This window comes from Lissotriton vulgaris, chromosome 6 (genome assembly GCF_964263255.1).
Source record: "Lissotriton vulgaris chromosome 6, aLisVul1.2, whole genome shotgun sequence".
Taxonomy (NCBI): Eukaryota; Metazoa; Chordata; class Amphibia; order Caudata; family Salamandridae; genus Lissotriton; species Lissotriton vulgaris.
Genome location: NC_141694.1, coordinates 341544571 through 341562296, shown reverse-complemented (window position 1 = coordinate 341562296; position 17726 = coordinate 341544571).

Below are 17726 nucleotides of genomic sequence, written 5' to 3'. Positions count from 1 at the left end.
GAGTTATCCGTCTGGTTTGGAATCACATCCCTTCAATGGTTTTCATTGAGTCTTTGTGTTCAGCTTCTTTGAATCAAGACAGTTTTGGAAGGTCAGCCTGTGGCATGTAAGAAGGCACAGAGGGACAAAGGTGTGTGGCCAAAGGAATAGCTGTTTCAAAAAAACTTCATGAAGAAAATAAACTGCCAGTCCATTCACTTCATTCTGTGACTAGCTCCAAAAAGAGAGGATAGGCTCTGAATAACTATGTGGTTTGTTAAAGACTGAATGAGTCTGTAACACATATCCAGTAGATGTTACAAGATACCTGACATCACTAGGGAAACTAGAGTAACCATTCACCATTAGAGCTGCCAATAACTCAAATAAGATGTGCTTCATACTGATTAGTTACCCTCATGGCTACCCATGGCTTTAACATTCTGGTATCAGCAGATGCTGGGGCCGATTCATAGAACTAACTTAGGACAAAATCATAAACATACTACTTCTCGTATTCACTGAAGGCATTTAGTAGTCTTAAGTTAGGATTTTGTCTTAAGTTACGATTTTGTCTTAAGTTAAACTTAAGTTTAACTTAAGTTTGTCTTAAGTATAACTTAAGACAAAATCGTAACTTAAGACAAAATCGTAACTTAGGACAAAATCTTAACTTAAGATAAAATCGCAAATTAAGTCCAAATCCTAACTTAAGACAAAATCCTAACTTGAGACTACTAAATGCCTTCTGTGAATACCAAAAGTAGTAAGATTATGATTTTGTCTTGTGTTAGTTCTGTGAATCGGCCCCCTAATGTTTGAGGATAACTTTAAATCTGATTGGCCAACTTGTTTAGGTCCATTTTGCACTGTTTCTGAATATTTTGGGTACTCTGTTAATCAAGCCACCCTTACTATTGCATGGAGCTGGGTACAGCAGTAGAGACGAAATGACTAAATATGAGTGAGGGAGCATGCTTGTCTTCCTTGAAGGAATATATAAAACACATTACAGAACATGGACCTGTTGCTTCTGGGAAGAATGAAGTGACCTACCTGACATGCTGAGAATCTGCGTTATTCAATTGAGGCTACAGGTTCAGCTTGGACTCATGTGCCTGTATGTATATCTGTCTTCAAGGACCAGAAGACTATTATTGTCTAACTCCGTAATCGTAATGTGAGAGATTGAATCTATGCCCATCCTCTCCCCATCTCACTGAGTGAAAACAAAAATGGAAGTTCAATCCCACCAACAAGTTATTGATTGAAGAGTTTGAGAAATACAGAAGCAAACATTGCTCAGACATGGGCTTCTTGAGCTCCACTTCATCCTGCTTGTGACCTGCTCTTTCCCCTTTTTCAGCAGAAAAGAGACTGTTGCATGTGACATATAATATCACTGACATGTGGAGCTGAAGATTCTGCTCAAATAGATCAATGTCTTCTTTTTGCCTATAGCCCATTGCTTTAAGGCACCTCAAAGTATGGACTCTGGCCGCAATGAAAGTTTTCTGCTTTGAGCTTGCACACCTGTCCTGTGTACTGCCAAGCAGCCTGTTTGCTTGTACTGCTGACCACTTTCTTTCTGTGGGAAACCCTACTGCCTCTTCCCGCCACTTCCTGCTGTAGTCTGTCTCTTAGCTCCCTAAGCTAGTGACCAACCGCAAGTCGTGATACCAATGAAAGAATCTATTACACAGATCAATAAGTAAAAGCTGACTCAAGCTGTAACAAAATTACATTGATTGCCCTGCCTACCTCAAATAATGCAGGTCTTGCACTTGAGATAGCTTGCTGTGAGTGCCCGCTGGACCTTGAACACATTGCTTAACACAAAGTGGGTCTATTCACAAAAGTGAATGTGAGTGAATCTATATGTGTAAGTTTACTCACACACTTTAAGTAAGATTCTTATTTGGGATATCCACCATTTATACTCGATAATGGAGACTTACATTTTTCCACCTAAAACAGAGGTTGTAGATAAATGTACGCGTAGAAAGATACTGCAGCCAAAAAGGAGCAATATTAGGACTTAAAATAGAACCCCATAGTAAGTTAAAATTAATTAAATTATTCACACTGAATAAACATGTAATAAAATGTAATTTAAAAATAAGATATATTTTTATTTGGTTTGTAAATATTTTAATATTTGTAACGTAATATTTGTATTTAAACATATTTACATTGATTGTAATCAACTTATGCACACTTCTTCATAAAAGGTCACTAAATAATTATTAGTTCATAATGAAAATCTATATTGTTTTCTTCAGGTGGGATGTTTTTAATTAATATATATTTAAAAAATAATGTATTGTATTTAAATAAAAGTCATGTTTTATTCAGAAGTATGTTGATAGACCTTTATTATTGCATTTTCTTCCACCTTTATAAACATAAAAATAATGTATAGCAGTATTTTAAATTAAAACATTTGTATTCATTTTTTCAAAGTTTAATAAACTTTTTAGATTACCATTTGGTGATTTGCGCCCTGTAAACAAGCTAATACAATTAAAAATATATTTTATTTAATAAATATTTAAATGTTTAACTCTTTTAAATAATTTATTTTAATTAACATTATTCAACATGGTCTTTATTTTAAGTCCATACCGCCATTATTTACTATGACAGTGCTTCACTACCATTGGTTGGCCATGCATGGTGCTGGACTTACTCCAGCTATAAGCTGGAGTACATTCATTACTATTTTGGATTATTTTTGCTGCAGTAACTTTAGAAGTGCAGTTTGTGAATAGTAATGGACTTGCTCTTTTTGATGGGTGCAATTCACTCCCTAAACTCTTCCCTAAATCTCCCTTAACCCCCTACTTACTCTTCCCCATAACCCACCTTTTTTGTAGTAAGTACACTCCATTCTTCAACCACTCTCATGGTCCCTCCCACATTTAGTAATAATTAGTAAGCTTACATGTGTGAGGATGTTCTAGGGAAAAGATAGGAGAGCGGGAGTTAGAGATTTGACACTCACAGGTTTGTGGGAAAAGATTTTGAATTACTTTATTAGTACTATTTTAGTGCTACTAAACATACTAAAAGGGCCCTAAGTGTCTGTTGTACACTATAAAGAAATAACACTGATTGGGCAATACCGTTATTGTGTGCTGTCTCATTTTTCCTGTAACAGACCCTAGACCATCCTTCATGACTAATCTAACATCGCTCTGGCTTGCTAGGCCCTAACATTTGGAGTCTAGAAACAAGGTAAAAGGCAATTCTATGAGCTTGTAGTGGTATCTGGTTCCTGTGGTTTCAAGGAAAAAGGCAATTTGTCACAAGGGTAGTTTAGTTGTCTTTAAGTCCTGTACACCCCAAATATTTGGCCTAAAAACACCCTGTGTACAGTTTCTAAAGTACCAGCATTCAAGTTCTCAGGAGATAACTTACACAAAGTTATTCCAGCTTTGAGTCTTTTAGGGGTATATTTACAAGCCCCTTGCGCCGCCGCTGCGTCACTTTTTTTTATGCACCGGTGGCGCATTCTGCTGCCCCATATTTACAAGGACACAAAAATCTTTTCCTGTTCTTGTAAATAAGGCCACTTTGCATGCAGCACATACAGGTACATGCATCAAACTCGGCATTTGCGATTCCTTAATTGCGATTTTTAAGGAATCGCAATTAAGGAATTGCAAATGCCTATGCATCAAGAAATCGCTAAATAAATTGCGATTTCTTAGAATTCCTTAATTGCGATTAGCATTTTGCGAATCGCAATTAAGGAATCCCTTCCCATTCATTCCTATGGGCCTAGAGGCCCATAGGAATGAATGGGAAGACAATCTCAATTTGCGAATCGCAATTAGCTAATCGCAAATTGAGATTGCGATTTCAAGGGTGCAGGGGTGTCCAAAGGACACCCTGTTGCACCCCTGAAATCAAACAATGCACATATGTTATGTACACACATGCCCTAAGGGCATGTGTGTGCACAACATGAAAGTTAAAAAAATGCAAGAAATAGCATTCTTCTAACATTTCGCAAACTTACCATGAGGTCCAACCTCATGGTAATTTTTTCTCTCTAATTGCGAAATCGCAATTTTTTTTAGGTTCATGCATTGCTTTTGAGGAATCGCAAATTTGCGATTCCTTAAAAGTAATCGCACTTGAAAAAAATCGCTAAAATAGCGATTTATTCACTTTTGAGTTGATGCATCCCAAATAGTGATTTGGGAATCGCAAACGGCCGAATTTTGCGATTCGCACCGTTTGCGATTCCCAAATCGCTTGATGCATGTGCCTGTTTGCGTGAAAGAGATGTTTCATGGGTGTTGCTGTGGGTGTTCCCACACAACACCCATGAAACCTGACACATTCCCAGAATTACGAGCAATCATAAAGCTGGAAATGTGTCAGAATGCTATGCTTCCCCAGGGGAGGCGTAGGGAGGCACAACGGGGAGAAATGTTTTTTAATTTCTCCTCGTTTTTACCACTTGCCATGCATACTGCATTCTGTAGCACACATAAGAGGTAACCATCTCTTATGATTGATTTAGTCCAGGAAGGCGTCCCTTCCTGCACAAAAACAATCTCCCTGCACTGCAGGCACTCTTGCACTATGGTGCAAGGGTGCCTACGTAGGCACATGGCAGCAAATTGTGTACCAGCGCAGGGAAGATCAAAGAGATCCATCATATTGTTGTGGATAAGACGCATCCCTTTGCTTCCAAAGTAACTGCGTTGCGTTACTTTGTTGTTGATAAAGCCCTGTATGTGTATCTTCCCTTCTGCTAAGAAATGCGCTGCTATCTGTTGGCGTGTTTGTCATTTATCAATTTGAATCTGCCTCAGTACTAGAACCAAAGCGAGAAAGAAATCGGACGGTGCCTCTTCCGGCAAAGTAGGTCCTGAAAATTGCGCACAGTCAACAGATTGCTGATTTACGGCCTGCTTGTATCACCTTTTCCAAGGCAGTCCCTACCTCAGTGTGGGGTATCTTGTGACTGAGACGGCTGCAGATCATCTCTATGGCGGTGTACTGTGCATCAAAAGCAGCTCAATTCCTCTGGGATTGAGAAAAGAGGTAGTAAATATTAGAAAATGGTTCTATGCTTTTTAATCTCACATGAATATTCAGATCAAGGGATTACAGTAAATTGAGTACAATCCGTCTTTAATGCAGAAACAGGATTAGCTAACGAGGCAGAAAAAGAATTATAATTTTTACCTTCATTACACAAAGACTTTAACAAACATAATTAATAATGTATTAGATTGCATTTATCTTTCTAGCATTCATCTTTTTGCATTTTACTATGCTAAGTGGGTCTGAATGCATTTCTGGAAGAAACAGGAGACTGTGAGGCGTGTATTTTCATGGGCACAGTGCCACATTTTCCTCCCTCTGGAATTAAGGTCTCTGCTAGTGGTATCAACCGTGTCACTCACTGTCTGTAAACAAATGAGGTCCGATTATTCGCCCTGTGTGACAAGTGTGACATAGAAAATGAGACATATCTTCTCCAGAATTACTAACTTACAGCGAGATCATAAGGTGCCTGATAATATCTGAAAAGGAAAAATACTTCCCAAAAATGGTGGAAGAAAAAGTGTGCGTCATAATATGGAAATTGTGTATCATAATATGGAAACACAGAGAAATAACAGACATAGGAACAAGGTGACATCTTGTCTTCAGGATAGATATGTAATTAAACATTGGTTATGTGTGCACCGGTAAATCAATACACTTGTGCTACTCTTTCTGTCAAAACTGAGGGGCATATTATCAAGACAGGCGATAAAATTATTGCCGCTTTAGAGTCAGAAAACTGCGGCTAAAACCGCCATAATGGGCTTGATAATATGCTCTATGGAATTCCAATGGAAGCCCATGTTAGATGTCCTGCACATCTAACCTGAGCTTCAATTGGAATACCATAGAGCATATTATCAAGCCCATTATCGCCATTTTGGCTGCAGTAATCTGCCGCTAAAGCGGCGATAATGTTATCGCCTGTCTTGATAATATGCCCCTAAGTGCCTTATTTATGGCCTTTTCCCTGGCCCACAATGGGCTGCTGTGCGCTAAAACAGGCACCTTTGCATCATGGTGCAAGGGTGCCTGCGTTGCGGGGATGATTGCGCTTTCCTTTGTTTATGTGTGCTGCAGAATGCAGCACACATTGAAAAATCAAAGAGCGAGGAGAAATGTTTTATTTCTCTTCGTTGCACCTCCCTCGTGCCACCCCTCGGGTAGCGTTAGGTTCTGACGCATTCCCAGGTTTACGATAACTCGTAAATCTGGGAATGTGTCAGTTTCCATGGCGGTTGTGTGGGAACACCCATGGCAACACCCATGGAACATCCCTTTCACAGTGGCTTTACGTGGCCTTATAAATATGCAGTGACACATTGCGCCACTTAGGGCCTGATTCTGATGCGGTTGGGAAAGCATAACCACCTAGGGCCTGATTCTGATGCGGTTAGGAAGGCCTCCTAACGTCATATGCTCCTTCCAAATCGGATCGGAAACATGTCTTACCAACTGAGGGCCCAATTTTGATGGTGTTAGGAACATATGCTTCCATTCAAGTCAATGGGAATCCAACCAAATCGTATAAGGGAAGCATCCAGGAGAGTCCGTCGGTCGGACTCTTCCGATCCGAGTGGTTCGGAAACCATTTCCAAACCAATTAGATGGGGAAGCTTTCCAACCCGCATCAGAATTGGGCCCTTTGTTGGTAGGTTATACCCAGACATGGGTTCCTTGCTCACTTTGCCATTGGATACAAGCTAGCCTGGGGGATGAGTGGTGTTACCCAAAGCCGGTCCCAGGATTCTTGTTTGGGAAGACCAGGCTTGGCAGTCCGGGCTGGGCTGCTTCATTGAGGAACAAGGCCAAGACTGATTTGCGTATGGCTGAGTCTGAAGTGGGGTGGCAAAGTGCGCTAAAGAACGATGATGGATTTGACACAGATCTATAAGTGAAATGGGATGAGTGTCTGAAAACTTTCGCAAATAACATTCTACAATTCTTGCATGGAAGTCAAAGCATTAATTTCAGATACTAGAACATTTAAAATGTACTTTGAATTCAGGCCCACAATTTAGGCTAAAATAATGAATGCACCATGTTATTTACATTTAGCATTTCCTTAAAATACTTAAAATGTTCAGCAGAAACGTTCAAAAAACTATACTAACACGTTTATTTCAACTAGATCTTTGGCCTAAGAAACATTCAACATACATTTAATATGTTAATGAATCACATCACTAATGAGCCCTCCAAGTGTGTTACATTGTTTATATATATTTAGTACAATTCTATGAACCATTTGCTAAGATTCGCATTGAATTGTGTTAATTTCTCCTGAACATGTTGCTAGGTCCACACATCCTTTAACATCTAGTTTCACCAAAAACACAGAATAATATGTGAGTTTCATATTGCAAGTGGTTACATTGCACTCCTAACAGGTACCCAGTGTGGTATACGAATTTCCGCCCTATCTGTCCCCCCTCTAATGACGTTAAGTCATTACAATAATTAGATAAGCCTATCAGATGATCATTTAGGTAATCTTAGTCAGATGGAGCAATCTAAATGGTTCATTGACAGAATATTGATGCTAAAACATAGATGTTGTGGATATCAGAAAAAATATCTCCTACAAAAATAACGACTCTCGTTCCGTAACAAGTAGGAACAAAAGTATTGAATCAAAAATATTGAAATAAAAAATGATGATCGAAAAAATATTGATTTATAAATATATATATAATATAAAATAATATATATTAAATATTCATATCATATTAACAACATACATTTAATTTAATATACATTTTAACTAAATATTAAAAAATAAACTTAATTAGAAAAATATAATCATACACACATAATAATGAATACATATATTTACTTTAAAATAATGTATTAACTATTATCTCTATTTAATTTTCTAACTTTAAAATTATATAAAAAGAATATATATATATATATATATATATGTATCAATAATTTAAAATAAAAACATTCTATCATAAGTTAAAACATTACATTAATTAAAAAAAATAAAACTTGCTTTGGGCAATGTTGGCTAGCAGAGGGGTAAACATGTATATTCCCACTCGAGCAAGAGCAACAGTAGGGAAAATGTTGAATAGCAGAGGGACACCAATTGATATTGTTACTGCAACAGTAGGTAAAGTGTTAGATAGCCGAGGGGCAAACATTACTATTCCAACTCCAGTGAGTGCAAAAGTAGGGTAAGTGTTGGATAGTGGAGGAAGTAAATTTACTATTCCAACTCCAGTGAGTGCAGTAGGGAAAATGTTGGGTAGCAGTGGGGTATCAATTACTATTCCCTTCTCTAGTGACTTCAACAGTCGGGTAAGTGCTGGATAGCAGAGGGTCAACAAATACTATTCCCACTCCAGTGAGTGCAACTGTAGGAAAAGTATTGGATAGCGGAGGGGTAAATATTACTATTCCCACTCCAGTGAATGCAACATTAGGGAAAGTGTTCGATAGCAGAGTGGCAAAAATTACTATTCCCACTCTAGTGAGTGCAGCAGTAGGGAAAGTATTGGACAGCGGAGGGGTAAAAATTACTATTCCCACTCCAGTGAGTGCAACAGTAGGGAAAATTTTTGACAGCGGAGGAGTAAAAATTACTATTCCCACTCCAGTGAGTGCAACATTAGGGAAAGTGTTGGATAGCAGAGAAACAAAAATTACTAATAACATTTAAACAATTGAAACAAATAAAAAAATCACAAAAATAAACATTATTTTGAAAAATATACGATAAAATATAATAAATATATAAAAAGAACACATATTAAGATATTAACTACATATAACAAAAAGATACAAATATTATATAAAATAAATTAATAAATACATTTATAAACAATATTTATTTAAAAGAAGCAAATGTTAACAAACTAAAAGAAAAATTAAAACATAAATGTATTTATTTTATTTCCTATCCTATAACACCTCACCAAGAAAAAACACTTCCACATTTTTTTTTCATAATTGAAATAATTAATAATCAATTAAAAAAATATTATTAATAAAAAAACATTCATTGAGTACACATGCTTTAACACTATGGTATCCACAACACACACATGAAATTAATTACATTATTAACATAATTATTTACTAATTAATTAATTTAAACGAATTACAACTTATTAATAATTCATCAATTAAAAATAAATTAGTTTACACCATTTACACCCATAATCACCACAACACAAACCCACAATGAACTACACAATTACCATCATTAACTAATATTGAATTAATTTCAATTAATGAACAATAAATTATTAATTCAAAATAAATTACTTTACACATTTAACACTATAACATCTCAATTAAACAGATATTAAACAATAAAAAATATTCAATACATTTAATATACTTGAATTACTTCCCACCTTATTCCCCTATAAACCCACAACCCGCTACGAAACTAAAATCTCAAAATTCAAATAAAAAAATTAATAACTACTAAAATTAATCAATACATTTTATATAATTAAACTACTCCCTACCCTATTCCCCTATAAACTCACAACCTGGAACAGAATTTAAAACGCAAAATTCAAATAAATAATAATAATAATTACAAAAATGTTAACACATATATTAAAAATACAAACAATTATTATACAAAAAACATACATGACATACATATACAAAAAAACATAACATTAATAAAAACTTGTTATTTTTAACAACTATATTTTTTCAAATGCTATTAAACACTTGGATATTTTTTACATCAATATGACTTTCCTAAAATCGATATTCTTGACCACGAGAATTTGTCTGTTGATATTCCTGACCCGATATTTATGACTCGATATTTGTGCAAATCAATATTTTTGACTCAATATTCTGTCTCTGCACTGATCTAAACAGATGCTGTTGCCATTCTTCTTTGTCTAAACTCCTTCCTATGCTTCAGATTTTTGAAATATTTGTCTTGCAGCTTCTCTATCTTCCTGTCTCTGAGCTCTTTCCCATTGCCTTGCTTTGTACCACTTATATCCCTTCACCATTCTTATCAAAACAATGAGACAGTGACAGAAATCATTATTGGTCGTACAATTTAACCAAACATTCCGCTTCCTAAGTTTGCAAATCACCTTCTAATTGCACCAAATCCTTCTCCAACTTTATCCAAAACATCTTCACTAGCTAAATCTCTCAATTCCTGAGGTAACTCAGTAATGTTGCAAAATATACTTCTGTGGATCTTTAATCTGGTCAGGAATATACGTACAGCACTGTTGGACCTTCAGCAGCGGACAGACTCTGACCTCTTTTGCGAATAAAACATTTAAGGCAAGTCGATTTTGCATCTCCACAGTCCTGATCAAAATCATTTTATCATATATAAGCAATGGAGATCTAGGAGTATTGGTAGATAGCTTATCAATTATGTTAGACAACTTTCAAATCTGATTGTCATCAAACAGAACCCCTAAGTTTGGTTTCACAGTCCCATATATTCTCCAACAACTTCTCTAGCACTCAATCCACATTTCTGTCTAATTTTACTTCTTCTCCAAGGTCTTCCAAATCCTCCACGTAGTATATTTTGGGAAACACTGCAGCCAAGTAACATGCATTACACCATTTCCTGGGCAGTCTCAAATAATATCTTCTTCCCACACATAAAGTAAACTTCATGTATACAATGTGCAGTGTTGTCTAAAAACATCTTCCAAGGACCATGAACCAAAAACATATAATTACACTCACTCTTTCCTACAAACAAAGAGCTATCAGCCTGATTCATCATAGTGCCGTTTTGCGAGTTTGAAATAGCGAATCATAAGGAATCGCTATTTCAGACTCGCAAAACGGCATTCATGTAGGAATCGCAAAAACAAAAGCGATTCCTACATATTCCTTATTTGCGATTAGCAAATTGCTATTCGCAAATAAGGAATAACTCCCCATTGATTCCTATGGGCCAAAAGGCCCTTAGGAATGAATGGGGAGTATTCCTTATTTGCGATTAGCAATTTGCTAATCGCAAATAAGATTGCGATTTAAAGGGTGCCAGGGGAGTCCAAAGGACACCGTGAGGCACCCCTTAATAGTAAATACGAACAGGTGTTGCGCACACACATGTCCAAAGGACATGTGTGTGTGCAACATGCAACTTAGAAAAATGCTTTTAAAAGCAATTTTCTAAGTTTTCGCTATTTACCACGAGGTTTGACCTCGCTGTAAATAGCGGGCCGAAATTGCGAATTCGCAATTTTAAAATGGATGATGAATTGCATTTAAGGAATCTCAAATTGAGATTCCTTAAATGTAATTCATCGCAAAATAGCGAAATCGCTATTACCGATTTTTGCATTTGGGATGATGAATCCCAAATGCAAAAATAGAGCTTGCAAAGGGCCAGATTCTCAGAATCTGGCCCTTTGCGAGCCCATTTTGGCTTGATGAATCAGGCTGTAAGCCCACTCTCAGCCTGGTGAATACATATGGGCATCATTAGGGTGGCGGGCGGACTTTGTCCGCCCACCATTCTGACCATAAAAGGGACCACCCGCCATATGTGCGGGGGTCCCGTGGGTGACATTAGGATGCGCCCGCCACCCTGGCGGGCGCATCTTGCATTTTTAACATTGCGGCAGGCGGTGCTTTCAGCACCGGCCACTGCAATGCCAAAAATGCTTGTCATGCAAGTGCATGCACAACATGGCAGGCACCACATGCACATGTAGGGGGGGTACCATGGGTACCCCCCATGTGCCCACCCCACACCCCAACATCCTGGGGGCCCGCACCAGGCCCGCAACAGGCCCCCAACCTAGAAAATCTCATGCCTTTCCATGGTGGCAACACCGCCACAGAAAGATTACATCCCGCCTGCATCCTGATATGGATGGCAGTGTCTTGCAGACACTGCCACCATATGTAATGTAATGTAATGATGTCTTGTAAAGCGCATGAATCATCCCACATGGGGTATCTCCGTGCTGTAGACAGCTGGGGAACCCGTCCTGGCTTTCCCTGTGAGATGGACCCTACTGGGTATCTCCAGGGTGAAACCAGGCACCCCTGGCGTATGTGGGGGGCCGTTGTGGAGATGAGGCAAGCTAATGCCCAGAGTTGCTGAGTGTGATCCCTGGTTAGAGTAGGCACCGAGGCGAGAATTAGTGAGTCCGCTGACCCCGGTCCATGACCCTGCCACGTCGGGAATTGAACCCTGGTCCCGGGCCGTCCTCTGCTTCCAGGTCTGCCGCCTCTAACCAGTGAACCACACCACTCAACCAGTGAGCCACACCACACATGAAACCCTTTTCCACCCGGTTGACTTGTCATCTGGGCAGAAAAGCGGCGGATGGTCTTCCTGTCTGCTGCGCTCCCCCGCCATACTAATATGGCAGGGAAATGGCTGGCAGGTGGGCTAGGATGTAGGGCGGATCTCCACCGTCCGCATGGCAGTGGCGATCCACCCTACTCCCTCATGGGCCCCACAGTTTCCCCCTTTGTTGCCAATACTAGCTTCCATAGTGCATTTATATACGAGCCTAGCATAAGCATTTAATGTATAATTGCCGTTGGACAAATCTACATGGAGATGCTGTTCTCCTTGAGCAACTAAACCTCTCTCTGATCCTAGAGTACCATTCTGGGAAACCCCTGATGTAGGTGTAGGCACTTTAGGGATACTAGCCCTATGTGTCTCCTCCTACAAGGATCTTGAAACTGATTCTACAATAAGTACTAATATCCCTACCACTACAATGGTTATAAGCGTACCTATAAAATTTGGAATGGAGAAACAGCAGCCACAGAGTCTATCTTCTCTGCTTGTATAAAGCAGGAAAATGTAAAAGTCTCTTAAGCAATCCTTCCAGCAATTTTGTCTTTTGTCTTTTTCTTTTATTTCTTTGCAGTTATTTACAAATGTTCATAAGGCTTCCTTAACCCTACTCCATCTTCTTCAAGATGAAACCCCAAAATGTCCACTGGGGCCTAGGTAATATTCTGCAAAAATGTTTGATAAAGTCATAAAAGTTCATTCAACATCCCTAATAAGTTCTGAGCCAAGTTCATCTATGAACTACTAAGAAGGGGGACCCCTGACTAAATAGAGGCAGGTATACAGGGGAACAAAAGAAGCACCAAAGGCAAAAAGGCTACCTGTCCCGAATCTTCAAACTAGGCCCCAGACCGGGATCCTGGCATAGGCATACTATCATCGGAGCAGATCAAGTGCAGAAACTGTCAGTCACATCAGGTTTTACAAAATATATAGTGATTTTATTGTTTTTTTAACAAACATTTCAGCAATTATATTTTGTAAAACCCGATATAACTGACTATTTCAGCACTTGATCTGCTCAAGTGATAGTGTGCCTATTCAAGGATCCCGTTCTGGTGCCAAGTTCATCTATGATCATTTGTAATAGATCAGCTCTCAATTCAACAACTTCTGCCAGTCATGGTTTTACACCCAAAGGAGTAACAACAACGTCATTCAATACGAGGGATCGCAAGCCACTTAATCTTGGTGGGTAAGGAACTGCCAATGAAAGAAGAGCATGCAACTCAACCCCTGCAATCTTCAGCAGGATGTTGATTATCTGCACCGATGTCCCGGAGCTCTCCCTCGTCAGCATTGGGAGCCAAATAATTCCACCCAGGAAATGAAAACCTCCCACAAGGCACCCCAACCCTTTCGGACCATCTCAAGTTCAGTTTCTCACCTTCAGCCTAACTGTGCTAAAATTCTGATGATTCACTTATCAGTGCAAGCTCTCTTTCAGATGTGAGTCTTAGGTTTCTTCTCTGTTCTTTTTCCGGCCAGATCTTATTCAGGTTTGCTCTTGGTCTTGACAGCACTTGTCTCTTCCCTTCACTAGCTCCTTCATCGGGGTTGGACTCTTGCTCAGACACCACTGTTTTCTCTTCTAGAAAGCTGGCAAGCTTGTTTCACTGGACCCCCCTCGGATTGCTCTAGGGCTTGTTCAACTTCCACCAGCCTCTCTACATCTTGGTTTGTCCTCTCTTGTAACTCTCTGATCACTTCTGTCTATGGTTCTGGCAGAGGCGCTGTTTCTTTAGAGGGGCTTGGAACTCTATGAGTATATGAGGCATGGACCCAGTTTGGGACTCCACCACATTTCACAGCAGTCGCAGTGACCAGTATCACTTGGTAGGGCTCAAAGCAACTCTTTCTCACACGCCTTTTTATTAGCACCCAGTCTCCAGGGGTTAGGTTGTGGCAGAGATCTTGTGACATTGATGCAGTCGCTGCTTCAACCTGATGAGACACAGAACAAACCACATCAGCCAACCTTTTCAGTAGTCCAGAACAAATGCATCTGAGATATTCAGAAGCATGTTAGCTGGCACAGCAGGCAATCTCATTGTATTCCCCATAAGAACCTCATGAGGCAACAAGTCACTTCGTCAATCAGGAACACTGTGTAGACTCATCAGCACAAGAGGCAATGCATCGGCCATTTCAGAGACGTCAAAACACACACCTTTGCCAGTCTCGACTTCAGCGTGCAATAGACCTGCTCAACAATTCTCCAGGCTTCTGGCCTGTGACTGTAATGTAGTCTCTGTTTCACTCACAATGCTGCACAGAAATTTCAGGACCTCGCTATTAAAATTAGTTCCTTTGTCTGACTCCAAAGTAGTTGGAAATCCAAACCTCAGAATGAGCTCCCTCAATAACAGCTTAGCTACTATGAGACTATCACGCCTCCTAGTTGGATAGACTTCGACCAAACAGGAGAATATGCACACCACAACCAGAATGTACCTCAAGCCATTGCACATGGGCATCTCAACAAAACACAACTGCATCCTATTGAAAGGTCTTCCTGACCTCCCTATGTGGCTCAGTGTAACAACAGTCTTTTTCCCTGCATTCATTTGCTGACATGCTAGGCATTGGTGGCACAATACTGCTGCAAACAATTGAAACCTTGGATTGAACCATGTCTGCCTGAACAACCTTACTATTGCATCTCTTCCTACATGCACTGAACCATGAAGGTGCTTTGCCATAGGGTGCAATAAACAGTCGGGCAAAACTGCACTCATCAGTCGACACCCAGATATCATCCTCCCTCTTCACACAACCTGCTCTGATCCAGCCTGACTGTTCCTCTTCAGAAACTTCCTCCTGAAGATGCCTCACCTCATCCCAAGTATCGGCAGCAGCCAATATCATATTGAAACCAGTCACCTCTGAGTCCTCATTTCTCCATTGAAAGTATATGCATTTAAAGCAAAATTGCGTGCAACTTCATCTGCATATCGATTTCCTACAGCGACAAAATCTGTTCCCTTACTGTGTGCTGGACATTTTACAGCTGGAATTTCCTTTGGCAGCTGTAATGCCTCCAACAATTGTTTCACAATCTCTCCATTAATGAAGTCAGAAATCCCCATTGAGATCATAGCTGTCTGAAGTCATGAACCACACCAAACCCATACTGGCTGTCGGAAAATATCATCATTCTTACTTTTTCCAGAAACAGAGCATACACAGGTCAAGGCAATGAGTTCAGCCACCTGCACAGAGTATACTCTTTGTAACTAAGTAGCTTCTACAGCTCCAGAAACAGTACAAACAGCAAAAGCTGCTCTCAGATTTCCTTCATTATCTCTTAATCATGAGCCATCAACAAACAGAACATGATCAGATTCAGAAAGTGGCTCATCGACAATGTCATAATGTGGTTTGTTGAACAATTCATTGACATTGAGACAGTCATGGGCTTTACTTTGTTCCCCTCAGAATTTGTAATAGATAACAAGGTAGCAGGGTTTAACACAGAACATTGCTCCAGAGTTACATTGACAGCATCCAAAATCACTTACTCCGTACTTCGTCAATTTGTTATTGGTCTAGCGCTTGTCAACAGAATTTCCATTCAGTGTGGAACATACACAATCAATGGGTGACCTATCACAATGCTCTCACATCGTTCAATACTGACACCAGTTGCAGCAACGGATTTCAGACATACCTGCAATGATTAATCTACAGGATCTAATGAAGCACTTCCATGTAACTGTGTGAGTATGGAGAGCTCACAAGCTTCTCGTTCATGAGAGAATAGTGAAAATGCTTTGTTGTAATCAGGCATTCCTAAGGCTGCATAACGGGCGAACATGGTGCAGTGATTTCTGCACCCATCCGTCGCACAGCTCAGTTTCGGGCTTGTCCCTTACTATAAGTTGGGTTTTATTAGCTTGTCAGAATACTTCTCGTAAACCATTGTTAATCATCCGTCTTCATCCAAATTTTAAGCCATGTATTTAAGACCACCACAGAGACTGCATAGTTCCACTTGAATGATTTATTTATCATTTTCAGATGCCACCTGGCTTCATCTTGACTTTTAAAAGCAGCACGTGTTCACAAAGCATCCATACAGAGCAGGTCCTTTACAATCCACCCAATGCATTTCGAACCTTATCGAATTGTCAGAATACTTCTCGTAAACCATTGTTTACTTCTCGTAAACACTGGTTTACGAGAAGTATTCTGACAAGCTAATAAAATCCAACTTATAGTAAGGGACAAGCCCGAAACTGAGCTGTGCGACGGATGGGTGCAGAAATCACTGCACCATATTCGCCCATTATGACAACTTCTGTGAGTTGGGACAGCTCACAGCTCCGACCGCACGCACTCAATTGCGGAGTTATAGTTTATAAGAAAACAAATTTGAAGGGGAGGTGTGCACTCGTGTACTTTCTACATTCCTAAGGCTGCAGCATGACACAGACACTCTCTCAGCTCCAGGGAGGCAAGCAAGCAATTGTTATACGGTGGAACCAGATCTGACATGTCTTTGTGTGTCAACATCTGCAAAGGCCTAGCCATCAGGGAGCAGTTGGGAATCCACTGTTGACAGTAACCCAGCATTTCCGGAAACATCCTGACCTCTTTTTGATTTTATGATGGATTTATTTACATGATCGCAGATATGCGTTCCGGTGACACCTTTCTCTTACCTTTCTCAATTCGATGTCCCAAATACTGTTCTTTGTGCAGGCAATGTTGTAGCTTGCTCCGGGACACTTTATGTCCATTTTCAGCAAGATGATTTAACAGAGAAATCGTATCATCTCTGCAAGCTTCCATCTTATTCGATGCAAACAGAAGATCATCAATGTACTGAACCAGAACTGAGTTGCGAGGAGAGACTGAGGACTCAATAATCTTTTTCAAAATCTAGTTAAAGATAGATGGGCTTTCCATAAACCCTTGTGGGATACAACACCATGTTATGACATAATGTCCCAGCTGAAAAGCAAATGAAATTTGAGTCTCCTTGTGGAGTGGGATAAAAAAAAGGCATTGCAGGAGATGAATGACTGTGAACCACTCACCTTCATTTGGAATTTGGAATAGTATCACGTTTGGACTTGGTACCATAGGACATCAAAGGACCGGTATACTGTTAATCTTTTGGCGGTCTTACACAATGCAACATTTACCGCTAGGCTTTTGCAAACCCATATAGGAGAATTGCATGGGCTCCGAAAAATCTGTCAGAATGCCCTTTTCAATCTTGGAATTAATCATAGGTGTGATAGCTGTCACAGTTTGAAGTGTGAAATTGTACTGTGGTGTTCTTGGAAATTCAGTGTTTGGCTTAACCTGTATGTAGACTAGTCCAACTCCTTTTATGAGTCCAATCTCTTCCCCAGTGAAGTTCCACCCCAACCTTGAGACCATG